The following is a 23,422-nucleotide window of genomic DNA, read 5'->3' as shown; positions in this document are numbered from 1 at the left end:
ACTCTGATGCTGGGAGGCATTGGGGGCAGGAGGAAAAGGAGACGACAGAGGATGAGATGGTTGGATGGCATCACTGACTCGATGGACGTGAGTCTGAGTGAACTCCGGGAGTTGGTGATGGACAGGGAGGCCTGGCGTGCTGCAATTAATGGGGTCGCAAAGAGTTGGACACGACTGAGCGACTGAACTGAACTGAAAGCAATGGAGGCTCCAAACGTCTGCCTCACATGCTAGAATTTGAATCTACAAATAAAACTGTGGAGCAGGGGGCGGTGAGGAAACGTTTTTACCTTTCACTAAAACAGTGTGATTTTTCAATGATAAAGAAAACATATATTTAAAAGCCCAAGACTGGAAGTACAGCTGTGATTTTTGCTTTCCCACTGTAGCAGCAGATTTGATCACAGCTACCATGAGTGAATATGAAAATCAAGTCCCTACACTGGAACTGTTTCACATTTATCAATTATCTGTTATATACTCTTCAGTGTTACAAAAATGAGATAAATATTCCTGAAATCCCATCTCATTCACCAAACCAGCAATATGCCCAACTAAACTACTACCTTCTGTCTCCCTCCCAGATGGTTTGGCCATGACATTAATTCTGGTCAATGAAATAAAAGTAGTCATTGTTAGGCTGGGCTACCAGATTCAGCTAAATGCCCTTTTCCCCCCTCTCCCATTTCTTCATTTTCAGAGTATGGCTGTAATGGTTACAGCTCCTTGTCTCTGAGCATCTGCTTCCTTATTATACTCAGTGTTCCATTCGGGATTATATTTCCTAAGGACTGGGTTAGTCAGTGGCACTGTTACTCATGCAAACAACAAGAAATTAACAAGGTGTTATTATTTCAACACACAGTAACAAGAAGTGACCAATAAAAACACATCTTAGCTTCAGTAACTGAGCTTAATAAGACAAAACATAATTCTGTTTAGTATTCCCTTTGCATCTTCTCACCAGAGGTAAGCACAAACTGTAACTTCTAAATGTTACCTAAATGATAAATGTTTGAAATAGAGCCAAAGTACATGAGTATCTTAAGCACACTTATATTAACATCATTGTACTTCAATGTCTTCATCTACAAAAGAGTAGTAGCACAATACATCTACTTAATTAAATGAGTCAAGACGTGGAAAATAATTTGGACACTGCCTGGCGAAAGTACTCATTAACGTTAAGGAAAAAATGGCTCACTGACTTCTCATGACAAATTAAGGTTTCTTCTTCCAAAATAAATAATACATAATTCACACATAGTAGAAGTGATAAAGACCACAACATAAATCCAATTTCAAAGTGGGGGGAAAAAAGCATGTAATTGTGGTTAAAAAAAAAAAACTCATCTAAAATTAACAAAGAGTCAGCAATTAACTTCATTCATTAATTTATCTACCTAGCCAACATTTGCTGAACATACACTATGAGCAAAATACTAATCCAGACACTAGAGAGTTCCTGATAGATGAAACAGTAAGCATAAACCTTCAAGTGTAATTTAAATTACATAAAATTACATTAAGATAAATGTTATAAAAAGACATGTGACTATGTCAGAGATCTTCATTCAATTAAAAATGAAGAAGTATGCTGCACTGGCTTTGAGTGACAGCCTATAACCTTTCGATTTAAAAATATACATTTCTAAGAATCTTTAAAACTTTTTGTCTTTTTTTCTACACTGTCTTTAATCTAAATGTTATTTGCAACATATGACTTAAACCAAGGGCCTAGAAGGTAAATAAACACAGCACGGAATGTTTCAACAGACAGCTACCTTGGCAGTACTGGCGACTGTCAAAGATTAAACCAGTCATGTGCACTGATGCATTATGCTTCATCCAGACTCAACAACTGTACACTTCTTCCCGTCACCATGTTCTCCTGTTGGTTAAAAAAATAAGTCGGATTTCTTCTTCCAGCTTCATGAGCACATTATGTCAAGCTCAAAAAGTCAATCTCAGTGACCTCACCATCTGCCATGATCTCTTGTCAGACTCAGACAATGCAACTCCCACAGATGGTCTCAAAAAGGAAGCCCCTTTCCTTTCCAATCACAACTTAGCAGCTGTGGGTACAAAGCCTTTTAAATTGCTACAACATTAATCAAAATATAAGGAGGAAAGCAAAAATAATTATGAATACATTTACTGAACTAACATCTCTTGAATCGAGATTTGCAGACTTTCTAACACTGCTGAAAAGGATGTTCCTAAAAATTAAAATTTCAGCAAAACAAGCTGAAAAGAAGACAAAGCATACTTAAATGGGAAATGGTAGTAATTTTAAATATATGCTCATGTTTCAAAGTTTGGAAAATATACACAACAATAAAACCGGTAACAAACAGCAGCTATAGTTCCATCTCTGAAATCCAACCACAGAGTTGCTTTCGATGTAACTTTCTTCAGTATCCTCTCTTTTTGCACTCTAACTTTTGATAAAGGGGAGTAATTAGAAGATACTTTCACAGGAAGTGACAGTATACAACTTTTTTCTTAGGTGATGAGCCTATCTAAGTGATTCATATATATTCTCTCACTCAATTCATACTGCAACTCTATCAGATAAATGTCTACTGTTCACATTTTACAAATGGCAAAACTAGGCTTTAAAAAGCTGAATTAATTTGCCCAGTTAACCAGCTGTGCAAACGGCAATGCCAGAATACCAACCCAGGATGTCAGCCCAGTGGACATATTCTAAACTACTATGCTACTTTATAAAATATATTTTACCTTGAAAACATGACAAAATAAGTAATTATCACAATAAATCCATATAAAGAAGGATAACTTACTTTACCAAAATAATTCTTTTCATACAGGACAAATCATACATCACTGGGTCAAGTTTTTCCCCTTTTTTAAAGGTTCTTTCTATTTCTAAATTCCAATATGAAATCTACAATCCTTTATTCTTCTGATTAGGTAGTAAACTTCCTCCCTTTTACAGCCATATAATATTCCTTTACGTTGTGTACGCTGTAACTTATACCACCAGTCCTCTGCTGGTGGACAATTAGATTTCCTACATTTTTATACTGGTGACAGCGATCACACTGTAATGACTCAGTCCTCAGTGCCTCATCTGCTCACTTAATCAGCTTTGTGCTGAACCACTTTCCCACACCCTTCTCTCATCTACGTCCACTGGCCTTCCTGTCTGTTCCTCAAAGGCATGCTTCTCCTGTCTCTGAGCCTCTCTGCCTGCTGTTCTCGCTGCCTGGAGTTTTTCCCAGCCATTAACAGAAGACTCTTGAGAGTCCCTTGAACTACAAGGAAATCCAACCAATCCATTCTAAAGGAGATCAGCCCTGGGATTTCTTTGGAAGGAATGATGCTAAAGCTGAAACTCCAGTACTTTGACCACCTCATGTGAAGAGTTGACTCATTGGAAAAGACTCTGATGCTGGGAGGCATTGGGGGCAGGAGGAGGAGGGGACAACAGAGGATGAGATGGCATCACCGACTCGACGGACGTTGAGTCTGAGTGAACTCCGGGAGTTGGTGATGGACAGGGAGGCCTGGCGTGCTGTGATTCATGGGGTCGCAAAAGGCGGACACGACTGAGCGACCAAACTGAACTGAATTGAAGTCTCCTTCCTTCAGATCTCTCAAATGTCACTTTCTCTGGGCAACTGTAATTCTCCCACTACAGAGACTGGGTTAGGGGTCTCTACTTAATAATGCTCCCCTACTTTCTCCTTTCCAAGGACACATCTGGTTGTCATTATCTATTTATTTGTGTGATAATCAGATTGTGGGCCATCTCTACAACTAAAGGGTGAATCACATGAGGGCAGGGACCCTCTGTCTTTTCACTTATCATACATCCAGTGTCTGACACCTGGTTGGAACCCAAGAAATATTTGTTTTGTGTTTGCTTTTTAAGTAATATTCTACCCAGTGCTCTGTGGTGATCTAAATGGGAATGAAATCTAAAAAAGAGAGGAGATACACACACACACACACACACACAGACACACACACACACACACACACATATGGCTGATTCACTTTGCTGTACAGCAGAAAACAACACAACATTGTAAAGCAACTATACACCAATAAAAATTAACAATAAAATAGTAGGTTTCAAAAAAGTAATAGTCATTAAATTATGTACTTGGTATTTTATTTATTTTCATGCTTATAAAAATATGATAATCTCATTTAGTATGATCTGGCAGCAGAAAATGGGAAAACACAAACGCTGAGCGTGTTCACACATCCAGAAGAGCAGAATGTTGGTCACTCTCCTATCATGAAGTGTTTTGGGGTTGGCATTATACCTGTGTTCACTAATTCCAAAAAATGCTATGGGAAAAGTTTTTATAATAGAATATATTTAATTTCACTGGTGTTGAAGGTGAAAAGAACAGTAGCCAAGAGGGAAATTTAAAAAGAATTATTTACTAAAAGCTGCTCTTCTAAGGAACCATCAACATCTTACACTTTAAAAAAAAAAAAAAGATAATTGTTTTAATGCTCACTATTCACTTTTTAAACTGGGGTATGGTTGCGTTACAATGTTGTGTTAGTCTCCTCTGCACAACAAAGTGAACCAGCTATATGTACACACACATCTTTCCCTCTTGGACCTCCCTCACAACCCGCATCATTGCTCATTCTTTTAATTGAAAAAAAAATTCTGTCTGGGTGTACATAAGCTTTTACCCAGGACTCTCCACAACGGTAAAAACTAGTTAACACTACAAGCAATCAATAACAACTTTTAACAGCTTCTACATAAGTTCAGGGAAATACTGAAGAGTGTTATCTGAGCACTACTCATTTGGTTCACTTATTCAACAAATACTGACAGCCTGCTGCATGTCGAACAATAGGCTGAGCATTAAAGATGCTTCGAGAAACAGTGACAGTCTCTGCCTTCATGGAGCCTACATTTTAACTCTAAAGGCAGACATTCAGCAATGAACTCCCCAATTAACTATGTGATGACAATATACTATAAGCAGTGCTACGGAAGCAAAGGTACAAAGGAAGCATGAACACTAAGGGTCTGGAACCCTGGTGGTTTTAGGGAAGATTCCTCTGAGGAAGTTTGAACTAAGCTCAACAAACAAATGGAACAAACCAATGGCAGAGAAGGGGACTCACAGGCAGAGGGTGCAAACATTACCGGAAAATGCTCAGAGGAAGAAAAACACATGGCTAGTTCAAGGAGCTGAAGGAAGACCTATGTACCTGAAAACAAAGGGCAAGACGGAACAAGATGGAGAGATACGGCTGGAAGCCCAATCATGCAGGATATTACTTTTTATTTCCTTTTTAATTAAATTAGTGGGAGGCCAGACTTCCATGGTGGTTAAGAATTCACCTGCCAATGCTGGGGACACGGGGTCAACCCCTGGTCTGGGAGGGTCCCAAATCCTGCAGAGCAACTAAGCATGTGTTCCGCAACAAGAGAAGCCACTGCAGTGAAAAGCCTGTGCACTAGAACTGAAGAGTGGCCCCTGCTCACAGCAACTAGAGAAAGCCAAGCAGAGCAACAAAGACCCAGCGCAGGCTAAAATAAATAAACACAAACATAAATTAATGGAAGCCTTGGGAAAATTGTAAGAGCTAAAACATCTGAACCAGGGATATTATGTTACATTTACTAAAGATTAAGTAAAAATTATGTGCTTTCTAATTTTTATAAACCGGCAATATCACATACGACAATCTGTAATTCTTTGGAAACCGAAATACTCATTTCTTGACTACGCCTGGTAAGTATATATTCATCATCCACAATTCAATTATCTAACAAGCACCTTATTCTGCTGGAGTAAAACTCAAAGTTCAGAAAGAAGCAAAAAAAAGCCCACTGCTCTCAAATTAGCTTTTACGAACCTAGTAACTCAAGGACATAGGCCTTGCTTCACCTGCTTGATTTTATTTAACATAAAATTCCTACGAAATTTGCTTATCTCAATTTTCAGGCTTCAAGCCAACTATACTCGGTAGGAAGGATGCACGTAACAGGCACAAATGGGCTAGGCCTATAGACAAGTACATTAAGTAACTGACAGCTGGCAGATTAATAGTAAGGAAAAGTAGACATATTATTACATTTTGACAAGTAAATTCACTGAAACAGAATCCCTTCCTCATTCCCTGGCAAAACTGAATTAATGATATGTTCTTATCTGGAAGCTTGTAAGCTTCCACAATAAAACCGAAGGGATACTTTTGTTTCAAATATTTTCACAGGTAACATTTATTATTTATTCTTAATTACTGAAAACAGAAATCTAAGAAAATTTCTTTCTGCCCTGTCCAAAGAAGCAACATCAGAGATCACCCAAATTTAGAACAACATCACGTTTCAAGATCCTGCCAAAAATCTAATAGAAAGGCTCTTTAATCAAGTGGTGTACTAGCCAAATTTTAAAACATTATTCAGTTTATGCACAATGACTGCATGGATTACATCCATGTTACCAATATGCTCTTTAGCAAAGCCCTGTTTCCAGATAACTGTAGCTCCAGATAAGTAATACAACTGTTAATATGTATCCTTAACTTGATACATCACAATAGGCTAGATAAGGTTTTAAAACATCATTTGGGAATTCATGTAATTTACATATACAGTATTGTACAAAAAACTATTTCAGCATAAAACGTTCAACTCACCCAAGAGACCAATAAGAAAAGAAAAATGGAGCCAAACAAAAAGAAGCAACTGGTGAAGAAAACAGCACAGTTTCTAAACCTTTTTAAGTTTTTCTTACGTGTATTTGTGCTGATTCCCCTAAAAAACACAATGTTTTTTCCTAAATGTTTACCAATCCCATTTTACTTTATCTTTTGGCCATGACATGGCATGATCTTAGTTCCTCAACCTACTGGCATTAGGGTGAGCCCTAACCCAATATGACTCTTGTTCTTAAAAGAGAAAAGATAAAAGACACAACAGGAAGTTGGCCAGATGAAGAGAGAGGTAAAGACTGGATGCATGCTGCCACAGTTAGAAATGCCCGGGAGACCAGAAGCTGAAAAAGGCAAGGAAGGCGCCTTCCTTTGGCATCAGAGGGAGGGTGGTCCCGCTACCACCTCGACATCTAGTGTGCAGAACAGTGAGAGAATCAATTCCTGTTGCTATAAGCCACCCAGTGTGAGGCACTTTTTTATGGCAGCCCTAAAAAACTAATAGGTTTTACGCGTTTACCGGTGTAGTCATTCCTAGAATTTTTGTTTGGTTGGTTTTAGGGATTTTTTAATCTGATTTTTATTCTGGCTCTCCGTATCATCCAAGCTTTTTGTACATATGGATTTCTTTTGATTAACTTTATATAGCACGATATAACTGAATTTTCTCTTAAAAAAAAAAAAAAATTTTGTTTTTTGTTGGCTGCACCCAGCTTAGTTGCACTATGTGGGATCTAGTTCCCTGACCCCAACCCCCTGCACTGGGAGCACAGAGGAACCCTGCAGATCCCCTGCATTAACCACCGGACCACAAGGGAAGTCCCTGAATTCTCTTTCTGTCTGTAGTAGTTTTTCAGTTGACTCTTCTGGGTTTTTCAGATATACAACCATATGAAAATAGGGCCTGTTTCAAGTCTGCACAACAACAGAATAAGCCATCGCTCTCTCAGAGTAGAAATCTCTCCCTCAACTTCCCACACAGATATAAAATAAACAAGGAGAATAAATAAAACCACAACAGAACCCATGCCTCAACCTTAACATTACCAGAAGACAGAGATCACAAAAATATTCAAATTACCTATAAGTAGAGGGAAAAAAGGAATAAATTCCATAAGAAATCCAACTGCCTACCTTCTGCAAGCCTGTGGATGCAGAGAGTGAGTAAGAGGAGGTGAAAAAGAATCCATGAAAAACAGCACACTCGACCAGGCGACTTAGAGGAAGCACAAACAAAATGACCCCAAGGAAGAGTAAAACAGTAAAAGCAAACATAGTGAACACAAGTTAGGACTTGATAGTTCATAGCCCTAGTGATGTGGAAGTATCTAGAAACTTCTGGATCAACTGCGGTACCCTCTGAGAAACCGCTTCTGGAGGAGTATTAGGTATACAGATGCAAAAGAAGAGATGGTATCTCTTGGAGACAAGGAAATGAGTGGGAAGACGGGAGTAACAGGCAGGAAATTAAGGACCCTGCAGAAAAGAAATGGAAACACATACCAAGCCTTTCTCTACCCTTCTTCCTGATCAACACCACAAGTTCCTAAAAGATACTGAGAAGGAAAGGGAAGAGTGACAGAACTCTCAAACAAGGAACTCTATCCACAAAGCGCAGACACCACTACACACCAAGTGCTAGAAGTCAGCAAAACACAAATGAAAGCTTTCGTGTCAATGGTTTTCTCCCTACAAATCAACTATGAAGTTGGAAAAAACTGTAACATCCATCTACTTTTGAATTCAGTTCAGTTCAGTTCAGTCGCTCAGTCGTGGCCAACTCTTTGCAAACCCATGGAGTGCAGCACGCCAGGCTTTCCTGTCTGTTACCAACTCCCAGAGCTTGCTCAAACTCACATCCATCGAGTCAGTGATGCCATTCAACCATCTCATCCTCTGTCGTCCCCCCTTCTCCTCCTGCCTTCAATTTTTCCCAGCATCAGGGACTTTTCCAAGGAGTCAATTCTTTGCATCAGGTGGCCAAAGTATTGGAGTTCCAGCTTCAGCATCAGTCCTTCCAGTAAATATTCAGGACTGATTTCCTTTAGGATGGACTGGTTGAATCTCCTTGCTGTCTAAGAGACTCTCAACAGTCTTCTTCAACACCACACTTCATATCATCAATTCTTTTGTGCTCAGCTTTCTTTACAGTCCAACTCTCACATCCATATGTGACTACTAGAAAACCATACCTTTGACTAGACGGACCTTGGTCGGCAAAGTAATGTGCCTGCTTTTTAATATGCTGTCTAGGTTGGCCATAGCTTTTCTTTCAAGGAGCAAGCGTCTTTTAATTTCATGCCTGCAGTCACCATCTGCAGTGATTTCAGAGCCCCCAAAAATAAAGTCTGTAACTGTCTTCATTGTTTCCCCATCTATTTGCCATGAAGTGATGGGACTGGATGCCATGATCTTCATTTTCTGAATGCTGAGTTTTAAGCCAGCTTTTTTCACTCTCCTCTTTCCCTTTCTTCAAGAGGCTCTTTAGTTCTTTGCTTTCTGCCATAAGGGTGGTGACATCTGCATATCTGAGGTTATTGATCAAAAAAGATTTTACAGATGTTAAAAAGAAAGCCCCTAAGTCAGAAATAATAAAAAAAAAGTATCAAAATAGACAAAACCAAAGATAGGGATGTAATGAAGTTCATGGTAAATATCATTAACACTGCTGTATATTATATATGCAAGTTGTCAAGAGAGTAAATCCTAAGACTTCTCATCACAAGGAAAAGTACTTTAAAAAATCATTTTTATATTTCCTTAACATTGTATCTATATGAGATGATGGATGACTATATAAGACTAAACTTACTGTGGTAATCATTTCGTGATGTATGTAAGTCAAACCATTTTGCTGTGTACCTTAAACTTATATAGCAGTGTATGTTAATTACATCTCAATAAAACTGGAAAAATGGCAAAGATATTAAATACAGTTGACTGTAGTAAACTGCAGGAAAAATCATCTCATAAAATCATTGAAAAATGAAAGCTAAATTATATGGCACACAGAGGGGAACAGATTTTAATGAAAACTAATAAAGGATGTTGAAGGTAAGGAGAAAAACAATAAAGAGAATAAAAATGAAATTAAGAAACAAAATAATCAGAGAGAAATTGGCTGACGAGATGACAGGCAAAAGTGACAGAACATCACTGGTGTCCCTGACGAAGAAACTCAAAGCAATGAATTAGCACTAAAACTATGAAACAAGAAAACTTCCCAGAAATAAAAGACCCGAATCTACATGTTTAAAAGGCCTACCAGATACTTAGGAAAACTGACCCAGAATGAGCAACTATAACACATATCCTTGTAATATTGTTTAAAGGAAAAAAGAAACAAAACACTCTGGTGCATTCAGACAAAAAGATAATCTACAAAGGCAAGGGAAGTAGACCATACCAAACGACTCAAAGATAATATATAAAGCAAGAAAACAGTATTTTCAAGAAATGTGAAGAAAATAAAATGTGAACCAAGGATATTATATCCTGCCAAACTGTACTTCAAGTTCCAGGGACATCAAAAAACAACTTTGGGGATAAGCTCCTTGATACTGGTCTTGGCAATCATTTTTTCAACCTGATGCTAAAAGCAAAGGCAACAAAAGCAAAAATAAACAAGTGTGACTATACCAGACTAAAAACTTTACAAAGCAAAGGAAATCATCATTTTGCAAATCATTTATCTGGTAAGTTAATATCTAAAATATATAAAGAACACACACAATTCAGGGACTTTACCGGTGGTCCACTGGTTAAGAATCTGCCTTGCAATGCCCAGGGCACAGGTTCGATCCCCGGTCAGGGAATTAAGATTCCCACATGCCTCAGAGCAACTAAGCCCACGTGTCACAACCAGAAAGACTGTGTGCTGCAACGAGATCCTCATGATGCAACAAAGACCCCGACTGCCGCAACTAAGACTGCACAGAACCAAATTTAAAAAAAGAACTCATACAATAGCAAAAAAAAAAAAAAATCCAAGTAACCAGATTAAAAAACGGGCAAAGAAGACACACAAACGATCAAGAGGTATACAAAAAGTTGCTCAACAATACCAGACATCAAGGGAATGCAAATCAAAACCAAAACGAGGTTATCACCTCACACCTGTTACAACACCTACTATCTAAGTGTTGGCAAGGATGTAGAGAAAAAAGAACCCTCGTGTACTGTTGATGGGAATGTAAATCGGTGCAGTCCCTATGGAAAACGGCATGAAGGTTCCTCAAAAAAATTAAAAATAGAACTACCATATGAGCAGCAATTCCACTTCTGGGTATGTGTCTGAAGGTAGGAAAATAACTCTCTCCAAGAGATATCTACACCCCCATGTTCACTGCAGCATTATTTATAACAACCAAGACGTGGAAACAAACTAAGGGGGAACTGAGGGATGAACGGAGAAATAAAATCTGGCACAGACACAATGGAATATCATTCAACCATAAAAAAGAAAGAACTCCCGTCATTTGCAATAACACAGATGCACTGTCAGAGTATTATCCTAAGCAAAATAAATCAAACAGAGAAAGACATATACTGTACGATCTCTTAGGTCTCGAATCTTAAAAAAAAAACTGGACTCATAGAAAAAGAGAGCAGATTAATGGCTGCTGGAGGACAGTGGGAAGGGGAAATTGGATGAAGGTGGTCAAAGGCACAAACTTCTAGTTATAAGACAAATAAGTTCAGGGATATAATGTACCGCATGGTGACTACACTTAACACTCTTTGCGTATCTGAAATCTGCTTAAAAGAGTACATCTTAAAGTCCTCATCACAAGAATTACATGCTTTTACTTCTATGAACTGATAAACTGATATGTGGTTGTCATTTTGCAACATAAACTTGTATATTGTGCACCATTACACTCACACAATGTTATATGTCAATTCGGATCATGAACGTTCAGTCGCTCAGCCGTGTCCAACTTTTCGTGACCCCATGGACCACAGCACGCCAGGCTTCCCTGTCAATCACCAACTCCCAGAGTCTACTCACACTCATCTCCATTGAGTTGGTGACGCCATCCAATCATCGCATCCTCTGTCATTCCCTTCTCCTCCTGCCTTCAATCTTTCCCAGCATCAGGGTCTTTTCAAATGAGTCAGCTCTTCATATCAGGTGGCCAAAGTATTGCAGTTTCAGCTTCAACATCAGTCCTTCCAATGAACACTCAGGATACATTCTTTAGGATGTACTGCTTGGATCTCCTTGCAGTCCAAGAGACTCTGAAGAGTCTTCTCCAACAACACATTTCAAAAGCATCAATTCTGCGGTGCTCATCTTTCATTATAGTCCAACTCTCATATCCATACATGACGACTAGAAAAACCATAGCCTTGACGAGATGGACCTTTGTTGGCAAAGTAGTGTCTCTGTTTTTTAATATGCTATCTAGGTTGGTCATAACTTTCCTTCCAAGGAGCAAGTGTCTTTTAACTTCATGGCTTCAGTCATCACCTGCAGTGATTTTGGAGCCAAAAAAAATAAAGTCTCTCACTGTTTCCCCATCTATTTGCCACGAAGTGATGGGACCGGATGCCATGATCTTAGTTTTCTGAATGCTGAGTTTTAAGCTGGTTTTTTCACTCTCCTCTTTCCCTTTCATCAAGAGGCTCTTTAGTTCTTCTTTGTTTTCTGCTATAAGGGTGGTGTCATCTGCATATCTGACATTATTGACATTTCTCCCGGCAATCTTGATTCCAGTTTGTTCTTCATCCAGCCCAGCATTTCGCATGATGTACTCTGCATATAAGTTAAATAAGCAGGGTGACAATATACGGCCTTGACATACTCCTTTCCTGATTTGGAACCAGTCTGTTGTTTCATGTCCAGTCCTAACTGTTGCTTCTTGACCTGCATACAGATTTCTCAGGAGGCAGGTCATGTGGTCTGGTACTCCCATCTCTTTCAGAATTTTCCACAGTTTATTCTGATCCACAAAGTCAAAGGCCTTGGCATAGTCAATAAAGCAAAAGTAGATTTTTTTTCTGGAACTCTCTTGCTTTTTTTATGATCCAGCAGATGTTAGCTATTTGATCTCTGGTTCCTCTGCCTTTTCTAAATCCAGCTTGAACATCTGGAAGTTCACAGTTCACGTACTGTTGAAGCCTGGCTTCGAGAATTTTGAGCATTACTTTGCTAGCGTGTGAGATGAGTGCTGCTGTGTAGCAGATTTAACATTCTCTGACATTTCCTTCCTTTGGAATTGGAATGAAAACTGACCTTTTCCAGTCCTGTGGCCACTGCTGAGTTTTCCAAATTTGCTGGCATATTGAGTGCAGCACTTTCACAGCATCATCTTTCAGGATTTGGAATAGCTCAACTGGAATTCCATCACCTCCACTAGCTTTGTTCGTAGTGATGCTTTCTAAGGCCCACTTGACTTCACATTCCAGGATGTCTGGCTCTAGGTAAGTAATCACACCATCGTGATTATCTGGGTCGTGAAGATCTTTTTTTATACAGTTCTTCTGTGTATCCTTGCCACCTCTTCTTAATATCTTCTCCTTCTGCTAGGTCCATACCATTTCTGTCCTTTATTGAGCCCATCTTTGCATGAAATGTTCCCTTGGTATCTCTGATTTTACTGAAGAGATCTCTAGTCTTTCGCATTCTGTTGTTTTCCTCTATTTCTTTGCACTGATCACTGAGGAAGGCTTTCTAATCTCTCTTTGCTATTCTTTGGAACTCTGCATTCAAATGGGTATATCTTTCCTTTACTCCTTTGCTTTTTGCTTCTCTTCCTTCCACAGCTATTTGTCAGGCCCCCTCAGACAGCCATTTTGCTTTTCTGCCTTTCTTTTTCTTAGGGATGGTCTTGATTACTCTCTCCTGTACAATGTCACAAACCTCTGTCCATAGTTCATCAGGCACTCTGTCTATCAGATCTAGGCCCTGAAATCTATTTCTCACTTCCACTGTATAATCATAAGGGATTTGATTTAAGTCATACCTGAATGGTCTAGTGGTTTCTCCTACTTTCTTCAATTTCAGTCTGAATTTGGCAATAAGGAGTTCAGGATCTGAGCCAAGATCAGCTCCCAGTCTTGTTTTTGCTGACTGTATAGAGCTTCTCCATCTTTGGCTCCAAAGAATATAATCAATCTGACTGCGGTATTGACCATCTGGTGATGTCCATGTGTAGAGTCTTCTCTTGTGTTGTTGGAAGAGGGTGTCTGCTACAGTGCGTTCTCTTGGTAAAACTCCAATATAACTAGAAAAAAAATAGTTTGAATGGAAATACTATCAATGTGCACCCCTTCTGAACAAACTGTTGGAGAATGAGCTACATCTTTCGAAAACATGCCTGGGTAACTTTTGCAAGACAAACAGCGAACATGCTAGATATTCAATTGTAGAGGTAAAACTAAAATAAGATTGAAGTCAAACATTATCTTTTCTGCCAAAGACAAAAGAATGCAACTAGAAACTGGAAGGAGAGAGTTCCCTCGTGGCCTAGTGGTTAGGATTCAGGATTTCACTGATGTGGACTGAGTTGCTAGTCAAAGAAGTGAGATCCCTCCAGCTGTGCAGAGAGCAAAAAATTCTTAAAAACACTGGCAGGTAAGAGGAGAGAAAAGTAGGAAAGTAGAATAAGATCAGTTCAGTTCAGTTCAGTCGCTCAGTCATGTTTGACTCTTTGTGACCCCATGAATCACAGCACTCCAGGCCTCCCTGTCTATCACCAACCCCTGGAGTTCACTCAAACTCATGTCCATTGAGTCAGTGATGCCATCCAGCCATCTCATCCTCTGTAATAAGATCACTGACTGTTATATAGTTAATAGTAAGAGTCAAATGATACCATTTAAAACTGGCTGAAAAGTAAAGTAAGAGAAAAGATTAAGGGCACTATAAAAATTACTAACATAAATGATGCCATTAAAATAAAGATACATTGGTAGTTTGATAGGGATCGCATTGAATCTGTAGCTTGTGTTTGGCAGTATAGTCATTTTCACAACACTGATTATTCCTATTGGGATATCTCTCCATCTGTTTATGTCATCTTTAATTTCTTTCATAAGTGTCTTGTAGTTTCTGTGTACAGTTCTTTTGTCTCCTTAGGTAAGTTTATTCCGAGATATTTAATTCTTTTTGTTGCAATGGTGAATGGGACTGATTGCTTAATTTCTGATTTTTCATTGTTAGTATACACAAATTCAAATGATTTCTGTGTATTGATTTTGTATCCTGAAACTTTGCTAAATTCACTGATTAGCTCTAGCAACTTTTTGATACTATGTTTAGGGTTTTCTATGTACAGTATCATGTCTCTGCAAACAGTGAGAGCTTTACTTCTTTTCCGATCTGGATTCTTTTTCTTTCTTTATCTTCTCTGATTGCTGTAGCTAGGACTTCTAGAACTATGTTGAACAATGGTGGTGAAAATGGACACCCTTATCTTGTTCCTGATCTTAGGAGGAAGGAATGCTTTCAGTTTTTCACCACTGAGAATAATACTTGCTGTAGGCTAATCATATATGGCCCTCACTATGTTGAGGTAGGTTCCTTCTATTCCCATTTTTTGAAGAGTTTTAATCATAAATGGGTGCTGAATTTTTTCAAAGTCTTTTTCTTCATCTATTGAGATTATCATATGCTTTGTATCTTTAAATTTGTGAATATGGTTTATCACATTGACTGATTTGCATATATCAAAGAATCCTTCCATGCCTGCAATAAATCCAACTTGATCATGGTGTATGAGATTTTTGCTCATTCTGAATTCTGTTTGCTAAAATTTTGTTAAAGATTTTTTCATCTGTGTTCATCAGGGATATTATATTGGCCTGCAGTTTTCTTTTTTGTGCGTTGTCTTTGTCTAGTTTTGGTATCAGGGAGATGGTGGCCTTGTAGAATGAGTTTGGAAGTGTTCCTACCTCTGCAATTTTCTAAGAGTTTTAGAAGGATAGGCATTAGCTCTTTTCTAAATGTCTGACAGAATTCTCCTGTGAAGCCATCTGGTCCTGGGCTTTTGTTTTTTGGGAGATTTTTTAATCACAGCTTCAATTTCAGTGCTTGTAATTGGGTTGTTCATAATTTCTATTTCTTCCTGGTTGAGTCTTGGAAGGCTGAACGTTTCTAAGAATCTGTCCATTTCTTCCAGGTTATCCATTTTATTGCCATATAGTTGTTCATAATAGTCTCTTATGATCCTTTGTATTTCTGCATTATCTGCTATAATCTCTCCTTTTTCATTTCTAATTTTGTTGATTTGATTCTTCTCTCTTTTTCACTTGATAAGTCTGGCTAAAGGTTTGTCAATTTTGAAATTGTCAGTTGTGAAACAAAACACTTCACAATTCACATGGAAACACAGAAGACCCTGAATAGCCAAAGTAGTCTTGAGAAAGAAGAATGGAGCTGGAGGAATCAACCTTCCTGCCCAGATTATACTACAAAGCTAGAGTCATCAAGATGGCATGATACTGGTATAAAAACAGAAATATAGACCAATAGAACAAGATAGAAAGCCCAGAAATAAACCTATGCACCTATGGGTGCCTTATTTTTGACAAAGGAGGCAAGAATATACAATAGGGCAAAGACAGCCTCTTCAATAAATGGTGCTGGGACAACTGGACAGCTACATGCAAAAGAATCAAATTAGAACACTTCCTAACACCATACACAAAGATAAACTCAAAATGGCTTAAACACCTAAATGTAAGACCAGAAACTACAAAATTCTTAGAGGAAAATATAGGCAGAACACTTGATGACATAAATCAAAGTAAGAACCTTCTACAGTAAAGGAAATAAAAACAGAAGTAAACAAGTGGGAACTGATTAAACTTAAAAGCTTTTGCACGGCAAAGGAAACTATAACCAAGGTGAACAGACAACCCTCAGAATGGGAGAAAAGGACAGCAAACGAAACAACTGACCAAGGATTAACTTCCAAAATATACAAGCAGCTCATACAACTCAATACCAGAAAAACAAACAACCCAATCAAAAAGTGGGAAAAAGAACTAAACAGACATTTCTCCAAAGAAGACATACAGATGGCTAACAAACACATGAAAAGATGCTTGCTGAACAGAGCTCGTTATTACAGAAATGCAAATCAAAACTACAATGAGCTATCACTTCACACCGGTCACAATGGCCATCATCAAAAAGTCTACAAATAATAAATGCTGGAGAGGGTGTGGAGAAAAGGGAATCCTCTTGCCAATCGGAGGGGATGTAAATTGATAGAGCAACTATGGAAGATGGTATAGAGATTCCTTAAAAAACTAGGAATAAAACCACCATCAGTTGAGTTCAGTTCAGTTCACTCACTCAGTCGTGTCCGACTCTTTGCAACCCCGTGAATCGCAGCACGCCAGGCCTCTCTGTCCATCATCAACTCTCGGAGTTCACTTAGACTCATATCCATTGAGTCAGTGATGCCACCCAGCCAGTGATGCCATCCAGCCATCTCTTCCTCTGTCATCCCCTTCTCCGCCTGCCCCCAATCCCTCCCAGCATCAGAGTCTTTTCCAATGAGTCAACTCTTCACATGAGGTGGCCAAAGTACTGGAGTTGTAGCTTTAGCATCATTCCTTCCACAGAAATCCCAGGGCTGATCTCCTTCAGAATGGACTGGTTGGATCTCCTTGCAGTCCAAGGGACTCTCAAGAGTCTTCTGCAAAACCACAGTTCAAAAGCATCAGTTCTTTGGCACTCAGCCTTCTTCACAGCCCAACTCTCACACCCATACATGACCACAGGAAAAACCATAGCCTTGACTAGACGGACCTTAGTTGGCAAAATAATGTCTCTGCTTTTGAATATGCTGTCTAGGTTGGTCATAACTTTCCTTCCAAGGAGTAAGCGTCTTTTAATTTCATGGCTGCAGTCACCATCTGCAGTGATTTTGGAGCCCAGAAAAATAAAGTCTGACATTGTTTCCGCTGTTTCCACATCTATTTCCCATAAAGTGATGGGACGGGATGACATGATCTTCATTTTCTGAATGTTGAGCTTTAAGCTAACTTTTTCATTCTCCACTTTCACTTTCATCAAGAGGCTTTTTAGTTCCTCTTCATTTTCTGCCATAAGGGTGGTGTCATCTGCATATCTGAAGTTATTGATATTTCACCCAGCAATCTTGATTCCAGCTTGTGCTTCTTCCAGCCCAGCGTTTCTCATGATGTACTCTGCATGGAAGTTAAATAAGCAGGGTGACAATATACTGCCTTGACACACTCCTTTTCCTATTTGGAACCAGTCTGTTGTTCCATGTCCAGTTCTAATTGACCTGCATATAGGTTTCTCAAGAGGTAGGTCAGGTGGTCTGGTATTCCCATCTCTTTCAGAATTTTCCACAGTTTATTGTGATCCACACAGTCAAAGGCTTTGGCATAGTCAATAAAGCAGACATACATGTTTTTCTGGAACTCCCTTCCTTTTCTGATGATCCAGCGGATATTGGCAATTTGATCTCTGGTTCCTCTGCCTTTTCTAAAACCAGCTTGAACATCTGGAAGTCCATGGTTCACATACTGCTAAAGCCTGGCTTGGAGAATTTTGAGCATTATTTTACTAGCGTGTGAGATGAGTGCAATTGTGCGGTAGTTTGAGCATTCTTTGGCATTGCCGTTCTTTGGGATTGGAATGAAAACTGACCTTTTCCAGTCCTGTGGCCACTGCTGAGTTTTCCAAATTTGCTGGCATACTGAGTGCAGCACTTTCACAGCATCATCTTTCAGGATTTGAAAGAGCCCAACTGGAATTCCATTACCTCCACAAGCTTTGTTCATAGTGATGCTTTCTAAGGCCCACTTGACTTCACATACAGGATGTCTGGCTCTAGGTCAGTGATCACACCATCGTGATTATCTTGGTCATAAAGATCTTTTTTGTATAGTTCTTCTGTGTATTCTTGCCACCTCTTCTTAATATCTTCTGCTTCTGTTAGGTCCATACCATTTCTGTCCTTTATTGAGCCCATCTTCACATGAATTGTTCTCTTGGTATCTCTAATTTTCTTGAAGAGATCTCTAGTCTTTCCATTCTGTTGTTTTCCTCTATTTCTTTGCATTGATAGCTGAGGAAGGCTTTCTTATCTCTTCTTGCTGTTCTTTGGAACTCTGCATTCAGATGCTTATATCTTTCCTTTTCTCTCCTTTGCTTTTCACTTCTCTTCTTTTCACAGCTATTTGTAAGGCCTCCTCAGACAGCCACTTTGCTTTTTTGCATTTCTTTTCCATGAAGATGGTCTTGATCCCTGTCTCCTGTACAATGTCACGAACCTCCGACCATAGTTCATCAGGCACTCTATCTATCAGATCTAGTCCCTGAAATCTATTTCTCACTTCCACTGTATAATCGTAAGGCACTTGGTTTAGGTCATACCTGAATGGTCTAGTGATTTTCCCTACTTTCTTCAATTTCAGTCTGAATTTGGCAATAAGGAGTTCATGATCTGAGCCACAGTCAGCTCCTGGTCTTGTTTTTGTTGACTATATAGAGCTTCTCCATCTTTGGCTGCAAAGAATAGAATCAATCTGATTTTGGTGTTGACCATCTGGTGATGTCCATGTGTAGAGTCTTCTCTGGTGTTGTTGGAAGAGGGTGTTTGCTATGACCAGTGCATTTTCTTGTCAAAACTCTATTAGTCTTTGCCCTGCTTCATTCCGTATTCCAAGGCCAAATTTGCCTGTTACTCCAGGTGTTTCTTGACTTCCTACTTTTGCATTCCAGTCCCGTATAATGAAAAGGACATCTTTTTTGGGTGTTAGTTCTAAAAGGTCTTGGAGGTCTTCATAGAACCGTTCCACTTCAGCTTCTTCAGCGTTACTGGTTGGGGTATAGATTTGGATTACTGTGATATTGAATGGTTTGCCTGAGAAACGAAGAGAGATCATTCTGACGTTTTTGAGATTGCATCCAAGTACTGCATTTCAGACTCTTTTGTTGACTACTGATGGCTACTTCATTTCTTCTAAGGGATTCCTGCCCGCAGTAGTAGATATAATGGTCATCTGAGTTAAATTCACCCAATCCAGTCCATTTAGTTTGCTGATTCCTAGAATGTCGACGTTCACTCTTGCCATCTCCTGTTTGACCACTTCTAATTTGCCTTGATTCATGGACCTGACATTCCAGGTTCCTATGCAATATTACTCTTTACAGCAAGGGGACTTGCTTCTATCACCAGTCACATCCTCAACTGGGTATTGTTTTTGCTTTGGCTCCATCCCTTCATTCATTCTTGAGTTATTTCTCCACTGATCTCCAGGAGCATACTGGGCCCCTACTGACCTGGGGAGTTCCTCTTTCAGTATCCTATCATTTTGCCTTTTCATACTGTTCATGGGGTTCTCAAGGCAAGAATACCGAAGTGGTTTGCCATTCCCTTCTTCATTGGACCACATTCTGTCAGCCCTCTCCACCATGACCCACCCGTCTTTGGTGGCCCCACGGGCATGGCTTTGTTTCACTGAGTTAGACAAGGCTGTGGTCCTAGTGTGATTAGATTGACTAGTTTTCTGTGATTATGGTTTCAGTGTGTCTGCCCTCTGATGCCCTCTTGCAACATCTACCGTCTTATTTGGGTTTCTCTTACCTTGGAGGTGGGGTATCTCTTCACAGCTGCTCCAGCAAAGCGCAGCCGCTGCTCCTTACCTAGCAATCCCACTCCTAGGCATATACCTGAGGAAATCAAAATTGAAAAAAACACAGGCATCCCACTGTTCACTACAGCACTATTTATAATAGCTAGAACATGGAAGTAAACTAAATGTCTGTTGACAGATGAATGGATAAAGAACTTTGGTACATATGCACAATGGAATATTACTGAGCCATGAAATTAAAAGATGTTTGCTTCTTGAAAGACAAGTTATGACCAACCCAGACAGCATATTAAAAAGCACAGACATAACTTTGCCAACAAAGGTCTGTCTAGTCAAAGCTAATTTTTCCAGTAGTCATGTATGAATGTGAGAGTTGGACTATAAAGAAAGCTGAGCACCAAGGAATTGATGGTTTTGAACTGTGGTGTTGGAGAAGACTCTTGAGAGTCCCTTGGACTGCAAGGAGATCCAACCAGTACATCCTAAAGGCAATCAGTCCTGAATATTCACTGGAAGGACTGATACTGAAGCTGAAACTTCAATATTTTGGCCACCTGATGCGAAGAACTGACTTATTGGAAAATACCCAGATGCTGGGAAAGATTGAAGGCGAGAGAAGATGGGACGACAGAGGATGAGATGGCTGGATGGCATCACCGACTGAATGGACATGAGTTTGAGAAAGCTCCAGGAGTTGGTGATGGACAGGGAAGCCTGGCATGCTGCAGTCCGTGGGGTCCCAAAGAGTCAGACACGACTGAGAAACTGATCTGAACTGAACTGAACTGCCATAAAAAGGAAAGCATTTGAGTCCGTTCTAATGAGATGGATGAACCTAGAACCTATTATACTGAGTGAAGTTAGTCAGAAAAAGAAATATTATGTTCTAACGCATATATACAGAATCTAGAAAAATGATACTGAAAAATTTATTTACAGGGCAGCAATGGAGAAACAAAGAGAATAGACTTATGGACATGGGGAGAGGTGAGGAGAGGGTGAGATGTACACAAAGAGTAACATGGAAACTTATATTACCATATGTAAAATAGATAGCCAACAGGAATTTGCTGTATGGCTCAGGAAACTCTAACAAGGGCTCTGTATCAACCTAGAGTGGTGGGATGGGGACGGAGGTTTAAAAGGGAGGGGATATATATATATATATATATCTACAGCTGATTCATGTTTAGGTTTGACAGAAAACAAAATTCTGTAAAGCAATTATTGTTCAATTAAAAAAATTAATTTTTTAAATAAATAAACAAAGATACAAATGTTCCCAGGTATCAAAAGAAGTGCTTAAAAAACAAAGATAACATATAAATAGAGAAAGACAGTAAATACAACATAATACACAAAGCCCTGACAAACAGCACACAGCATTACGAGGCACAGAATATACTGCATGTACACTCTACACAGTTAACTTAATGAAGGGCTACTTACACAATTCGCTATCCATCTGAAAGAAAATACCAACCTGTCTTAAACTCATTCCTTTGAAAACAAGAGAGAAGGCCCAATGACCAGCATGCAGGAAGTTTCCTGGGAAGAGCTCTTAGGAGAAACACCTGGAAGTAAGTGAAGGAAGCTGAGGTGAGAATGGGGAGAAACTGGCCCAATGAGGGTGCAAGGAGAGCCTCAGGGAATGCTCATGGAGCTCCAGAGCTCAGACTGTCCCTAAAGGAGTTGTCCAGAGTTGTCCCTAAAGGAGTTGTCCAGAGTTGTCCCTAACGGAGGCGAGTTTGCTTGGAAACTATATCCCTGCCTCACTCAGTTAGCTCTCAGAGGATGCCTCTTAGACAGAGTGTAACCTTGGCCAATGGCAATTCCCAGAAAGGAATGCAGCTGTAAGCAACCAGCCTGTGTAAGTGGAAAACATGTAGCTCGGTGGGGAAGAGAAGGTCTATCAGAGAGTACTGTAACATCCACAACAACATATGGCAATAAAAATCCATTACAGGCCACAATGAGGATAAACCTTGCAAATGTAGCAACAGGTTAAAAAGTATATATGCAATATGATTATATTTACATAAGTTAGTTAGTCCAGTTGCTCAGTCGTGTGCAACTCTTTGCAACCCCATGAACCACAGTACGCTAGGCCTCCCTGTCCATAATCAACTCCCGGAGTTCACCCAAACTCATGTCCATTGAGTCGGTGATGCCATCCAACCATCTCATCCTCTGTCGTCCCCTTTCCTCCTGCCCTCAATCTTTCCCAGCATTACGGTCTTTTCAAATGAGTCAGCTCTTTGCATCCGGTGGCCAAAGTTTTGGAGATTCAGCTTCAGCATCAGTCCTTCCAATGAATGCTGCTAAGTCACTTCAGTCATGTTCGACCCTGTGCGACCCCATAGATGGCAGCCCATCAGGCTTCCCCATCCCCGGGACTCTCAAGGCAAGAACACTGGAGTGGGTTGCCATTTCCTTCTCCAATGTAGGAAAGTGAAAAGTGAAAGTGAAGTTGCTCAGTCATGTCTGACTCTTTCTGATCCGTGGACTGCAGCCTACCAGGCTCCTCCATCCATGGGATTTTCCAGGCAAGAGTACTGGAGTGTGTTGCTATTGCCTTCTCTATTCCAGTGAATACTCAGGACTGCTTTCCTTTAGGATGGACTGGTTGGATCTCCTTGCACTCCAAGGGACATTCAAGAGTCTTCTCCAACACCACAGTTCAAAAGCATCAATTCTTCAGCTCTCAGCCTTCTTTATAGTCCAACTTTCACATCCAGACATGACCACTGGAAAAACCATAGCCTTGACTAGACGGACCTTTGTTAACAAAGTAATGTCTCTGCTTTTCAATATGCTGTCTAGGTTGGGCATAGCTTTCTTTCCAAAGAGTAAGCATCTTTTAATTTCATGGCTGCAATCACCATCTGGAGTGACTTTGGAGCCCAGAAAAATAAAGTCTGACACTGTTTCCCCATCTTTCTGCCATGAAGTGATGGGACCAGATGACATGATTTTAGTTTTCCTAATGTTGAGCTTTAAGTCAACTTTTTCACTCTCCTCTTTCACCACCATCAAGAGGCTCTTTAGTTCTTCTTCACTTTTTGACATAAGGGTGGTGTCATCTGCATATCTGACGTTATTGATATTTCTCCTGGCAATCTTGATTCCAGCCTGTGCTTCCTCCAGCCCAGCATTTCTAATGATG

General features: G+C 39.7%; 1 protein-coding gene across 6 annotated transcripts in view; it reads right to left on the bottom strand.

The window, feature by feature from the left end:
* The window catches only part of TFDP2 (transcription factor Dp-2 (E2F dimerization partner 2)), a 201,895-nt gene that overhangs the window by 146,388 nt on the left and 32,085 nt on the right, over positions 1-23,422 (bottom strand). For 4 of the 6 annotated variants that reach the window (XM_010858168.1, XM_010858161.1, XM_010858164.1 and 1 more), the window contains exons 2-3: positions 21,740-21,830; positions 1,785-1,891 (exon numbers count right to left, since the gene is read on the bottom strand). The gene's annotated coding sequence lies outside the window, so the exon portion shown is untranslated. The remainder of the gene's footprint in view (positions 1-1,784; positions 1,892-21,739; positions 21,831-23,422) is intronic. The other 2 variants (XM_010858163.1, XM_010858162.1) reach the window with 2 other exon arrangements.

The sequence above is a fragment of the Bison bison genome, unplaced genomic scaffold (assembly GCF_000754665.1).
Source record: "Bison bison bison isolate TAMUID 2011002044 unplaced genomic scaffold, Bison_UMD1.0 scf7180017864384, whole genome shotgun sequence".
Classification (NCBI taxonomy): Eukaryota; Metazoa; Chordata; class Mammalia; order Artiodactyla; family Bovidae; genus Bison; species Bison bison.
Note: the sequence above shows the minus strand (reverse complement) of the source record. Positions and strands in the feature narration are given on the sequence as shown.